The sequence below is a fragment of the Athene noctua genome, chromosome 3, assembly GCF_965140245.1.
Source record: "Athene noctua chromosome 3, bAthNoc1.hap1.1, whole genome shotgun sequence".
NCBI lineage: Eukaryota > Metazoa > Chordata > Aves > Strigiformes > Strigidae > Athene > Athene noctua.
The window spans coordinates 10,066,600-10,080,977 of record NC_134039.1 but is presented as its reverse complement, the minus strand read 5'-3'; positions in this window follow the sequence as shown (position 1 = coordinate 10,080,977).

Sequence of the window (14,378 nt, the reverse complement as noted above, 5' to 3'; positions counted from 1 at the left end):
CCAGTTAATTTAGTAAGGAAACATTGTTTTGATGTAGAATCACTATGTGGTTTCTAAAAAAAAAGTAGAATGTTTTCCTACTGTTTTTCTCCAGTCAAAACAAGCTAATGAAGTCGCCATGGACTTAGACACCTACTTGATTGACTCAAATCAGAATTTTTGATTGTGTTTGTTCTGCAGTCTATTTTTAAGACTTAATCACTGAACATTCAAATAATCTAAGAAGCTAATAGGGTCCCAGATGTGGCTTTTAAAATCTACATCAATAGTATGGTGTTCATAATTCTTTTTCTGTGCAAAAATAAGTCCCAGGTCTTCTACCATGTTTGTACAGTGTATGAAATGCATAAAACAGACCTGTCAATCAGGCATGTGAGGAGAGGCTGCATCCTTGGAGTTCTTGTAATTTCCTTCGTCTCCTGAAGCATGAGAAATGGCCATGTCCCTTGGCCTTTCTCAAAAAAACCTAAATGGATGTCAGTGTGATCAGCATGGCTTGCTCCTATCAGGTAAAAACCAGGGACTGGTTATGGTAGGATAACCTGTCTTTGCTTTCAGACTGCAGGATCTTTTCCCTAAAAGAGGGAGAAAGTGCATGGTAGCAAGTGAGAATCTATTGGCTAGTCTTCAGCTAGAGGGACAGTCTTTAATAGCGTAACAGAAGAGGTAAACCATTGAAGCAAATGACCAATGAGCAGCTGGAACAGGCTGGAGCATAAAAATATCCAAACTCAACTGTCTGGAAAGATGAGCAGAGCTAATCAGAATTTGGGCCTACTAACAATTGATCTGTGAGGGATTTGGAGTGCCTTGCCACTTGCTAAAGAAATTTACTGCAGTCAACAGTGTTTTAGAGACACTAGAGATGAGTATTTTACAAAGTGAAAATCCAGCATAAGAACAGTAGAGAATAGGAAAATAGAGACTGTGGAAGCTTCAGACTCCAAGTTTGTGAATGAAATTGTTCCTGAGCCTCTGTGAGCTTCAAGTTAGGCTATACTCCAAATGCAGATGCTCTGTTTAAAGAAAGAGTGACTCTAAATTAATCTCCATGAACAGATTCTAACCAGAGCATTTCTTCATGGCTGTGGAAACCTTAATAAATATGAATTTGTGCCTTCCTACTTCAGTTCCATTTCCATATATAAAAATCCAATTTTTGCTAAATTTGAAGGGGCTGGAAAATTACATGCCATGGAAAATACAAAAAGCACTAAAACATGCCAGAGAAATCCTCACTAAACTATGCAGAGAAGACCCTTGTTAAAAAATAAAAATCTTATAATCTGTCTAATTAATGTTAATTTAATTGGTTATTCAGAATACATTTCTCCTTTTTATTTCCACAGATTTTCTCATGACTCTTTGGAGGTGGCTTATTAGCCATGCCTAGAGAACTATGGCAGGCATGCAAATTCTGTGAGCCAGAAGATAATTTACAACAAAGGAATTACAATACAAAAATTAAATTACAAGCAAATCACAAAAGCATTTTAATACTTCACAACTGAATATGGATATTACAGTCTGTCAAGAGGAAAGGAGAGAGAAGATTAATTCAGTCTTTCACAGTCCCAGGAACTTTTGTCCCACTTCTAACAAATGACTATGATGCTAATATGAAAGGATAGACCCCAAAATACAAACTGGGATCAATGTAATTACAATACCATCTCCGGAAGTACTGGAATTATAATACCGTCTCTGGAAGTTCAAAGGATCTTTTACAGAACTGTCAAAATATTTTCACCAAAGTTTTTTTTCTGTTACAATGCTCTTCTGTTTTGCTAGGAGGATTCTCCAGGCCAGGTACAGGAAACTAAACACACCTTGCTGATAGGTACCAGGCTCCAGCACTTCTCTGGGAAGTGGCGCCAGTCCTTGTCCCACGTGCTGTTGAGCTCTGGTCTGCTTTAGACCCCCATGGTGATGGGAGGTTGCACATCCTACATTCTATGCTACCCCCAGCAGCTATAAAGCATTGACAGAAGATACACTTTCTTGATTTGCAAAAAAACCCTGTAGAGTTGTTTTCACTTCAGAAGGAAAGAAAATACCTTTCAAAACATAGACGTTGTCATGAGGAACACAATCTTCCCTCTAGCGGAGATATTCTGGACTTCTCTTCTAGATGGAAAGGCTTTAAATACTACGTAAGCATTAAGGTTGTAAGGACACTCATTTATTACCCTTCCCCTTTCTCTCCAGTGAAGCACATGGTTGTCAAAAAGTCGTATATAAATTAGTCCCCCTAATTGCAAGCAATTCAGAGGATCTGAGCGAAGTCGGATGGTGCAAAGATCTCCCGTGATTCACTGCTGTGTTTTGCAGCGTGCTTTCACTGAGTGTTACAGCGTTTACAGCACAGTGCCACGGTACTGATCAGATAGGCTTCGGCACGATGGATCTTTGCAGCATATGTATCTTCACCCTGGTTGTTCTACTGATGATGGGGTTTGCCAGAGGTTGGTTTGACTCCGTGACACCACATCAAGCAAGCGCCAGGCCACTGCACCTGGTTGCAAGAGCAAAGCTTCCTTTAGCCAGCACAGGGAGGCTGGGATCATCTGTGGGTCCCTGATCGTTTCCCTCTTGGATTCCCCATCTTAAAGACACAGGAATGTAGGAGGTAAAGGAGGAGAAAGATCCATCACAGTCCTTAGTATCAAAGCTCGACCCCACAGGTTTCTCTCACCGTGCTTAGCTAAATGCTGCTTGGATATATCCTTATCACACAGAGGCACCACGCAGATTCCAGTCCTCCTCCACATGAGTTCAGTGAAGATATGCTCCACTCCCCAATTTCAGCACAAAGTGGACCTGTTTTCACTGTCACCATTGGGTCCCCTCAAGAGGAAATTCACCGGGCTTGTACAGTTCAAAGCTAGACATGGGCAATACCCAAGTTCAGGCAGGCACATACAAATAAGGAATTGTGGCTGCCATTCTTGAAAACCTCACCTTGTTCGCTATCAGTACAATCACTATCGACAGAATTTTAATTATTTTTTCAGTATTTGAACTTCTAAGAATGCCACTGTGTCCTAATATTCCCTTTTCTTTCTCCCTGAGGTCTGGTGGTTTGCCTCTTTCTCTAGGAAGCTGATGCAAAGCTCACCAAGGGCAACAGGAGCCTTGAAGACAGGTTCAAGAAGCAAAAGTAGTTAGAGTGCATGTAGGCATTGTGTTTTTTCAGCATGAGATAATGTCTGCTTTTCTTGTTGCAAACATGTTACTATCTTCTATCTCTTAACATACCTCCTAAGCCCTTGTACATTCCAGTGATATTTTAAGCCAGGAGGTCTTAAAGTACAGGTCATGACACATTGCCCGAGGGTCATAAACCTATTCCCTTTTACTGTCTCTGGTCTGCCACTGAAACAGGCTTGCTGAGTCACTTGCCAATAGTCCTCCTCCGATCACAGCAGCACTCTATAAATCACTGTACCCATTCCTGCATGTTTACTTTGAAGCACCGTGGGAATCAGCCCAGAGGATGGTGGGAGCCTCTGAGGAGGTGGGGCAGAAAACAAGCAACTGTGGGGTCACATCAGGGAGTGAGGTTGAGGACACCTCATCACAGCAGTTAGCGAGATAGATGATACCAAAGAGCTCACGATCCAGTTAAGTATTGAAGTGTCCAAGGGTTACTGAAGGACACAGGCAGGGGGAGGTGTATGAAAACTCACTGGGAACAAGATTCACTACAGCATTTTCTGTGTGGATCTGCCCCTTAGTGGCAAGAGGGCACAAACCTCATCGCAAGCCCACAAGAACTGTGATCCCTGGCTATTTTTCAGGTTATGGACAAACGAAGACGAAAAGATGCATTTGGGAAACTCTGTCTTCCCCTTCGATCCTCCGATTCTCAAGTGGTCAAACGATGAAGTCCCTTGAATCTGCCTTAGTGTGCAAGTAACAAGGAATTCCCCGTACAGCAGAGCGCTGTGTGTCCAATTCCTCTGGTGTGGTTGGCTGATGATTCCCTGTACTGAGGTAACTCCTTGAGATGAATTATGATCTTGGTCTCTTAAAGAAAGCTCTTGTGTTGTACCACACAGCTACGCAGCATGTAGATGCCAACCAGCAATAGCTTGGATGTCATGGGAGAGGGAAAGAAACAAACTGATTTCCACCAAAATGAAGTAACATGGATGGAGAAAACAAAGCATGTTATACCTGAAATTTGGTCACGTCTGTGTGCCTGACATTTACAATATCTGCAGAGCTGCTTTCGTTGGGAGTATTTTCCTTATGTCTCTAGGCACTTCAGTGCAACTTTCTAAACCTCTTGGTAGAGATTGATAGCAGAAGAAAAGCTAGTCACTGATGATCCTTTGTAGGGTGGTGTGGAAGACAATATGGCTTAGTTCAGGGGGAAATAAGCGCAGTCTCCTGGCTGTGTCGCTCAACGGCTCTACAGACTTCTTTTTGAGGACAGATCATGCCCAGAATATCTATAGGGGAACAACTCAAAAGTGAAAGCCTTGCAACAGAGCAAGGTTCACAGAGAGAGGTGGTAGGTTTTCTTATACAGTTACTAATGTCACTTCCTACAAACCTTTCCTTATTTATATCCTTGGATCATCTTGGCTCCAACATTGCTGCTGCAGTATTTAAACCTTTGAGAATATAGGGGCCACCTCTGTCCTTTATTTGAAGTAGCACACTGGTAAGATAGTGTCCCAAATGAATACATCTGCTGTGTCTGAAGCAAGGTTCCCACATGGCTGTCAGGTAACCTGACAAAAGAAAGTGGGCTTAAAATGCAATACACCTTCTCTGTCCAAAATGAGCATCAGAATTATTTCTTGACTAATTCTGGGCATTTTCGTAAGCACCTGTTGATAGAAAGTTCTCCAGCAGGCATGAGATATTGCAGGTACTTGCTGGCTATTTCCTCCTCCTGAATGTGTGGCTGATTTCAACTGGTAGTGTGAGAATGGACTTGGGAAAACATCCCACCTTGCAGTTAAATTCACTTTGGTCCTGGTTTTCCTTTCTCTTTGGATTTATGTTGCCAGTGGTCCTACACAGCCTTCTGCTAACTTTTTTTTCTGGCTAGCTGGGTGCTGGGAATTCATCTAACAGCAAACCACCAATGTCTTGTAGTTTCCTCCACGTGACAAAGACACCGCACCAGACTGTGTCCAGTTGTCTCTCTGCAGGAACACGCTTGATGGTTCAACCTCCTCCACAGGATGACTGAACTATCTTGAAGACCTCCTTCTTCCACTCTACTTGAAGGTCACATTTTTTGTAGGAGAAAAACAAAACTGTCTAGCAACTGTGTAAGGAGCTTGTGTTGAAAACTCTGGTACGAAATACCCGCAGGAGAGTGAGGCTGGTCTGGACACCCTTTGCAGGTGGCCACCAATAATCACCCCAGCCCAGCGGCTTTAGCGTAGCTGCATGTTTGCTCACGTTATAGTAATGCCCCTGGCCACTACTTCGACAAGACAAAAAGTTTCTGCTGAAGTTTTAAAAAAATAAAACAAAGAGGATTTTTTTTTATTTTGACTTGCATCAGCAAAATCCAAAGGCTCCTAGTAAATGTGACCGGCTGCAATCCCAACATCATATCGGGGAGAAAGATTAGTCCTCCTTTTTCTGAGTTTCAGACTAATGCTGCTGTGTACTTTCGACGACCGTCCAACCCACAGCTGCTTCTAAATAGTTTTCAGAAGACTGTATCATTTACAACGACAAGGTTAAGCCACTGGCACATGCAGTCACCGCCTTATCGTAGCGTAGGTCCTTTTTTTAGCTCAGTCCAGCCCAGAGCCCTGGGAGAGCATATAATAACTTGTGGCACTGTTTTAAAAATAAAGTTGTTGTGAATGTCAACCACAGTAACCTTAAGGCCTTCAGTGACGGTTCTGGGGAAAACCTCACCTTATTATTTCAGAGACATCTCACGATATCCCCATCAGAAAAGACTGACCTGAGCAGATACACTGCTGTCCTGTTCTGAATTTTCCTGAAAATGCCTCTGCTGACAAGTAAGCTTATGTAGTTCATTTTTCAAGAGACACTAAAGTAAATGAGGAAAATTGTGTGAACCCAGATCCTGCTTTCTGAAGTTCTGAATCCTGGGCACGACTCGTCTTCTGTGGTAAAATTTTCAGAAACATCTAGGATTTAAACGCTAAGGCTGTCACATAAAGGTTATTCTAAAGATGATCCCTTGGCACTCTGCTAACTTACTGGATCTTTCACTGCCTTTGTAACTGAATCACAGAATCAATGGAAGGGATGGATCCCCCAGCCCCAGTTGTGAAATTTCCTTACAATTGTGTTTTGAAAAATAATTTCTATCAAGAAAAATACAGTAAACATGCAACCTTTTAATGTCATTAGCGGTGTAAAGCTGGAGCTGTGCTAAAAAGGAGGTTAATGTAACAATTGCATTGGCTGCCGAGTCGAGGCAAGCTACCGATTGCTGGCAACAGCTCAGCAAGCTAGGAGATATCGTTATCTCTTTTGGCTTGACAGGAGGATTACATTTTAACCGTTTCTAGAGCTGGGAAAGGTGTGAAGGAGGTGTCTGTCTTCAGTAAATCATGATAAAATAGGGCAGATGACCTCAGTGTAGAAGAGCATCTAAAAGCTAAGAGAGGAAATGAATATATTTTTAATTGGTGATTCTGTATCTGATTGAAAATATCACAGTCCTCCAGCTCCTGTAAACATTAGACTGGTTTTATGTTGTTTTGAATTAGTTTGGAATGAACCTGACAATTTTTTACACAACTCCTTATATACAAAGAATGCTCTAGAGGCCTGGAGTTATTTACTGTACTCCATAGACGTTACTAGATGAGCCAGAGCAGGAGCAGGGCTGAAGAAGAGGCAGCTGTTGCACAAAGAGTCACCACAGCTGGCCTTAGGTTAAATTGTTCTTCAACTATTGCTGACGATGGTTTTGGTACAAGCTGGAGCAATTAGCACACACAAAGTGGACTGCTCCAGTGCTGAACGTGGAGTGCAGGAATAGAATTCCTGTGTGGATATCCTTATGGCTGGTTATAGAAACAAGCAGCATCCCCACCAGTTTTGGATGGATTACCTATCCACTTCTGAGTTAAGGTTCTAGTCACTGTACTTATTTGTGGTTGTCAGCACCTTAGGCACTGTAATTCCTTTCAAAGTCTCACCCACCATCAGCAATACTATCTGTGCTTAGGAATACTTACAAACAGTTGATGATTTATCCTAGAATCCTAGAACGGTTTGGATTAAAGTGACCATAAAGATCATCTAGTTCCAACCCCCAAGGGCAGGGGGGACACCCTCCTCTAGCTGAGGTTGCCCCTGAGGTCCAACCTGGCCTTCTCTGGGCAACTTCTCTTCCCTTATCCACCAACACTGAAACACTGTGTTTTGCCAATTATTAGGCCTAGCATAAAGGGCACAGCCAGCATAAAGACAAACCAATAACCAAACTGTATTTGATATAAAAGGGTCAGTACATGGGTGAGTGCTGGGAGTACAAACAAGTCAGTCAGATTACACATAATCAACATCAATCCCACTGACCCCAACAACAACTACACACGACCAACAATGGGTGGAATAAATGGTGAAATGCAGTCTCCCATAGAAACAATGGGAGACATCTGAGTCAACCAACCAAGTACATAAGACCAAGGAAGCCACACACTGAATCTCTACACAGCCCACGTTTACAAAAGCCAGACCTGACTGGAGCCCAGTCCCAGGGAGGTGGGAAGTCCTTCCCCAACAGGGAACTCTGCAAAGCACATCCACCTCACATCCACCCAATGGCTCTCCCTGCCAGGCCGGCCCCACCCTGGGGGAAAGCCTAAAGGCAAACTCACCCCCGCTTTGTGAAGGGCTGTGGGAGTCACCCATATGTCAACCTTAATTTGGGGCTTGGGGTTGAAACCCCAGCATTTCACCCTGTCATAGGAGAACACCAAAACCATCAGTCATGATTTGCCCTTAGTGAAGCCGTGTTGGCTGTCACCAGTCACCTCCTTATTTTCCATGTGCCCTGGCATAGTTTCCAGGAGGATGTGCTCAACGATCTTGCTGGGCACAAAGGGGAGACTGACTGGCCTGGAGTTACCCAGGTCTTCCTTTTTTCCCTTTTGAAAAAAGGGACGTTGTGCTTCACCCTTTTTCCGGTCAGTGGGAGTTTCACTGGACTGCCATGACTTCTCAGATATGATGGATATTGCTAAGCCATTTGGTCTGCCACATCCTAAGCAATGAGCTTGGCTCTTTTCCGTTAGATTCCCATGACAAGCAAAGGTAAGCAGGACAGAAAGTATTCAAAAATGTTTAGAAATGTTCAAAGAATGCACTTGCTTGTTCAGCTCAGCAAGAATAGTGGCTACTAGTGGACAGTTCCCTGTAGAATTTAGGAAGATAGAAGAAGGAATATATATGTTTCTGAATACTATATTCCTAATTGTACAAAATCTATAGAATAATAAAGTTTTAATCAAGTTCATCAGTAGGAAGGCATTTTTCCATCTCAGCTATTTCTTCTCTAAATGAGTCTAACCCTCCCAACATCCATATGAGATGACTAATAAACCAGCCAGTGTATGCCCAGAGCTGTACAGAAAGAGAAATCATAACACAAAGAAACTGAGTGACTTGTTCAAGCAGAAATGCACTCGGTGTCAGATGAGGGACTACAGCCCAGGGGGTCTTGGCTGCCAACTTCTGTGTTGAGACTGCTAGGCAGAACTTTTTATTATTCATTCACTTGCACAACAAAATGGGAAAACCCACAAAAAGCCCATAAAATGAGCTGATGAGTAGTGGAGCACAGATATCTCCCCCTCTAGGTGGCTAGTGTTGAGCCGATGATGGCAGCAGGCAGGCAACCCTACTGGAGCTGTCTAATGCTGCTCAACTTAAGCTTCCGTAGGGGATCTCAGAGTACTCTGAGCTTACAACACTAAAATAATGCCTGTCAGAGTAACATGCTCATTACCAGGATTATCACATAACCCCACACATTCACTTGACACAGAACCTGAACTTCTCAGAGTATTTCTACCCAAACTTGTCCATCACAGTGACTCTCCCATACCGGGAGAAGTAGCAGGACTATCTTGACTTCCAGAAGCCTGAACTCCAGAAGGAGGAGCAGTACTTCAAACTTGGTTTCACAGAAGTTCTTCACAGGTGAAACCACATCTGTAAGTAGATTGAACGGATCTTGCCTCAAAGTCAATACAAAGATACTCCAAATGTAAACAACAGAAGACTTAAGTGTGAGAATCAAATGTTGCTTAGAAACTTGATCACGACTTCTTGCATCCATTCAAATAATCCTGGCAAAGGTCTGAATATTACTTAAAGGAATGTACCCATGAATGTAAGCAGCAACCAAATGGCCAACAGGAAGAGCATTGCTAGCAGAGATTAACAAAACTGAAGAGCAGTTTAAAATCCTCTGATAATCTTCCAAGTGGATGGCACAACTTTTCAAAATCGTTTTGCTGAGGAGCAGGTTAATCTGGCTTCTTTAAGAGGTAACAATTAATTATCCATGCAAAGACATGCTAATGATTTCTGAGTAAATACTCATTCCCGAGCCCCAGAAGAACCTTGCTTTTTCAAGTTTTCCCTGTGAAAAAGCCGGTTTTAGGAAGCCTGTATCTTCTGACACAAGTATATGTGATAGAAAACTCCCAGGAGCATGTCTTGTGCAACACAGCGAGAGGCACTTGTGAAGCACAGCTACAGCCTGACTGGGCCCAGTGGGCGATCTCCGCTCTCCCTCAGGGCCTCCAGCCGTCCGATGCATGCTCGTGGCAATACATCCAAACAACAAACATCCTGCATTGAATTCAGAAGGCAACGCTGCACGCGTACACAAACAGCTGTGACTCCCTGTCAACTTGCAAACCCAGGGCTTGGCTACAAGCACCTGCATTCCTCAAGATGGGGAGTCATTTCCCTGTGTCATGTCAAAGGAATATTCTACAAGATGTTTGCAGAACCCACCTGAACAATATTCGTGCCTTTTGCAAAGAAGCCTCACTGCCTACTCAGCCCACAGCCTATTTTGGAGGCAGAGCACCGCACGTAGTGCTGGGGGAACCTCTTCTCTGTTCTCATGACCGCAAGCCCTAGGCCTAGCCAGGCTGCAGATATGCCCTGAAAGATCGGATTGATCTCAAAGGTGTGCCAGGCCTGTGATACCTGTGAGCATCTGCATTGTCTGCACAGATACTTCCACAGCGCTCATGGTGACCACACTCTTCACTCCGTGAAGGACACAACTGTTGAAGAAATGTGCAAAGGATTTTCTGACTTGTTCTTTCACTTAGTTTTGCTGGAGACAAATGAAAAATCTAGCTTGCTTACGTCATTCAGTGAAAGCAGAGAAGGAAAGCAGCTGTCAAGGAGCAGAAATCCCATAAATCCTTGTAATAGACTGAGAGGACGCAAAGCTCCGACTGACAGCGTTTCGCTGCTGGTGGTGGAGGGGGGTAGTCTGGTGGAAAACTTTCTCTCAGGAGGGGGAGAGTTTTGAAAGGCTCCTTAATTTACTGCACTCTGCTATTGCAGGTACAGAGTGTTGGATGAGAGAAGAGTTGGAGAGGAGGCACCTTTTGCACGAAGAGAAGCTCTCCATCACTTTCTTATCTTTCATGATGCCCATTAACCTGTTCATAGCATCATCTTTTCTAAACATCTTGAGGTTAAGGCAAAGCAGATATTTTCACCCAGAGAGAAGAGATAGCTTTCCAAACCCAAGAGGGATTACCTCATGCGGCTTTAGCTTAGTGTTTACTGGGTAAAGCAGGACACCATTTACACCAGGCATGCTGCCTGTAACCCACCCACCATTAACTTTCACCTCACAGAAGGGATGCGTGACCCATGCTTCTCTCTACACCTGGCAGACCCTGCCAAGGAAACGGCAAACCAATGGCAGCCCCAAATCTTCCAAGCGAATCAGGGGGCCTGCCCTATGCGCACAACATATTTCCAAGCCGTCTGTCCTAAATTCTCAAGTGGGACGCACTAGTGCGTACATTTGCTGCACAGGCAGCCTGTTCACCAGGAGGCTGTGAGAAGACTGCTGTGGGATCAGAGGAGCACCCCCTCAGCTGCAGCAGCCCCAGGCTGCTCTGGGCAGTGCTGCTGTGTACTGCAGCAGCCCGTCCCGGCCTGGAGATGCTCATCCTAAACTCCACAGCCATACGGACTTTACCCTCCCCCATGCAGAATGGAGAGTGACATAAAATTGGTGAAGAGAAGAAAACCCTGGAGAATGGGTGAGGCAGAAAAGAAAATACCCCGCTATGCTAATGCCCTGCTTCATCCTCAACAGTCAGATTTTGCCTTCAAATCTACACTTTGCAAGGAGTCCCATGCTGTTCTTCTCCCCTCACAACCACCTGAGCTCTGGCAAGAGGACAGAGCGACAGCCCAAATACGATGGCAAGTGTGAATCCGTGCTGCTGGGAGAGGAATAGGCAATATCCCTTGAATCTGGATGCACGTGAGATTTTCTACACACTAGTGCACGCCCATGCAATCAGCTTCCCCCATGTCCACTGTGAGCTGATGTTGTTTGAAGCGCTCTCGATTTCACATGCCCGAGCGGCAAGATCAGGGAGGGTCTTCTCAGAAGACCCTCCACATCAACTTTTCTAAGTTCCTCATCGTTATGGTTCTATAAACTCTTGAAAAATATAAATTAATCTTTTCAGCAGCTCACAGCCACTCAGATTTTGACAGAAATGGGAAATCACAGTTAGAAAAACTAAATCCCGCCTTTGTTGCCTGAACTTTAAACTACAGATTAATTTGACAGATGTCTGAGCCTCATTAATATTGCTATTGTCTGTCTCTGAATAATAAGCCTGATGATCACTATGCTCTTTTGAGACACGCATACTTTAATACTATGCTCATTACTGTACAAAAATGTAAACCACATTAAGTAGTTGTTTTTTCTTTTTCACACAGTCATGAAAAATGCATTTGAAAGGGAGATTTGTAATGTTTCCAATTGTGAAAAACTGTAGAGAGAACTGGAAAATACTTGAAAACTCTTGCTAAGGAACTGACATGGCTGGGAATGCTTTTGCCTTATTTTACAGGCTCTCTGCATGGCAAAGCTAGTTCAGCTTCCCAGGGACCCGCTGGCACTGGGCCTACGCCACGGTGGCTGGACCAGGAGCAATTCCTGGAAGAACAGGGCCACAGCCAGTGCACTTCCATGTTCTGGTGGTATCTGGCTCCTGCAATGGCTTTGCAAAACCACAAGCTTTTAGGCACAGTCCCAAGAATCCCTAAGACTTCTCTCAAATGCTCCAGGAGGCTTGCTGGCCCAGGGCACTTTTTCCTTGGAAGAACCATCAATTTGTCCCTAAAGCTGAAGTGCAGCTTATTCAGAACCAGAGGCCCAGCTTCACAGACTGGATTTTCAGAACCAGTTGGCCAAATCGTCTCTTTGCACAATGTGTTTGCTCACTCCATGTGTCCTGGGTTTGGCCTGGGCAGAGCTGTTTGTTTTTTTTTTTTAGCAGCTATAATAATGCTGTGGTTTGGATTCAGTATGGGATTTGATATGAGAACAATGTCGATAATGTACTGATCTTTTTAACTGTTGCTAAGAAATCAAGGACTTTCCCACTTCCCACGTCCTGTTGGTACGTAGGTACACAAGAAGTTGGGAGGGAGCATAGCCAAAGCAACGGACCCAAACCGGCCAATGGAACATTCGATATCCTATCACATCATGTGCAGTATGTTGATGAGGGTTAACCAGGAAGCTCACTCTCGCTTCCAGGATTGTGGCTTTAGGATTCTCTCTTCTCTGGGTTTGCTAGCCAGGAACGGGCTGGGCATCAGTCGGTGGGTGGTGAGCAATCACATTGTATATTACTTGTTTGCATTTTCTATTATTACTATTTACAACTATGATTTCTAATTATAATTATTATTTTCATTTTATTTCAATTATTAAATTGCTTTTATCTCAATCTGTGGATCTCCTTACCTTCACCCTTAACCCTCCAACTCTCTCCCCCATTTCCCAGGGTGGACAGAGGGTGAGCGAGCGGCTCCACGACACCATGGGGTAGCATTTCAGCTTGAGGAGCTGGTGATTATTTGTGTCTTGAATCCAATGAATCGATAGCTTGGGGAGAAGGCAAAAGTGGTGACCACTTGAAGGTCTTCAAGCAAGCCATTTAGGATGCAAAGTGGTCTGTAGCATTTCATCCGGGTTCACTGCTTCAGTCTAACCTCCAGGCATCTTCCAGCAGCTCTGCATACACTATACTCTCATCCCAGACTGGGTGGCTTTCCCCTTTTCACAGCTAGCCCTTTGTTCAGACTGGCACCTACCACCCTGACTGGGGAATGCAGGCCCACATCCTCAGCCCTTCCACATCTTCCTGCACACAGTCCTCTTCTTTCCCCTCATCCCATGCACACTCCACCTGAAGCATGTCTGGATCCAGTAGCTCTTTAGTTTCCTTTGTTCTGCTGAAACCGGTCAATTCCTACTTTCTAATCTCACAGTCTGGGGAACTCAAAAAGCAGTTACAACATGGAGGTCTACCCTTAAGTTGAATGGAGGACTTCAATGCAGGTAAAGGAGGCACGGCTGGAAGAGAAATGGGAGAATTAACGCATCCAAAGTTATCCAGGATCTTTTCAGGGACTCCATTTTGGTTTGGGAATAAGGCCAGTTTGATTAGTCTACTTGAGGTCCCCTGAAGATCTCAGGAGGACAAATAAAAGATGACTGATGGAAGGCCTTCAGGCTTTTCTGTATGTAAAGATCCCAAGACACAGCCCCTGCTTTCCTGGCGCTCCTTTCTCCTCCGTTTATGGTTAAGGTGACAAGAATCATTTGAGAAACTGGATGACCAAGTCAGGAAAAAAATAAACCATCTCTCAGGCCCAGTTAAATCTGTTTGTCTAATTTTTTCCTTCCAGGCAAATCCCATGGGAATTTGCTAAGCTAAGACTGCTACTCCTACCACCCAAGCTACTGACTGATGTTCCTTTTTCCAGATTTGCCAGAATTCTCACTCTGATGAAGTTTTCCCCATTTTGTCCTGAAGAGGATTCTATTAATGCCTCCCCCGCTTTTTCTGGCAGTCTGTTCCAAAACGCTAAATCCTTATTTCCTCAGCAGGGATATAATACCTTCTCTTATTAAAAATACTGAAACACAAGCTTACCCAGAGGTGTGCTTTATTTGACGTGAAGAGATTCAGTAAAAATGCTTCCCTGGGACAGCTAGTGTTTCAGCCATCCTGCAAGGATTTGGCACAAGTTTCAAATGTTCTGCTGGACTCTCTGTTTGAGATTTCATTAACCCCTTTCAAAAGTGGCAATTTCCACTGTTTCCAAGTGTGGAC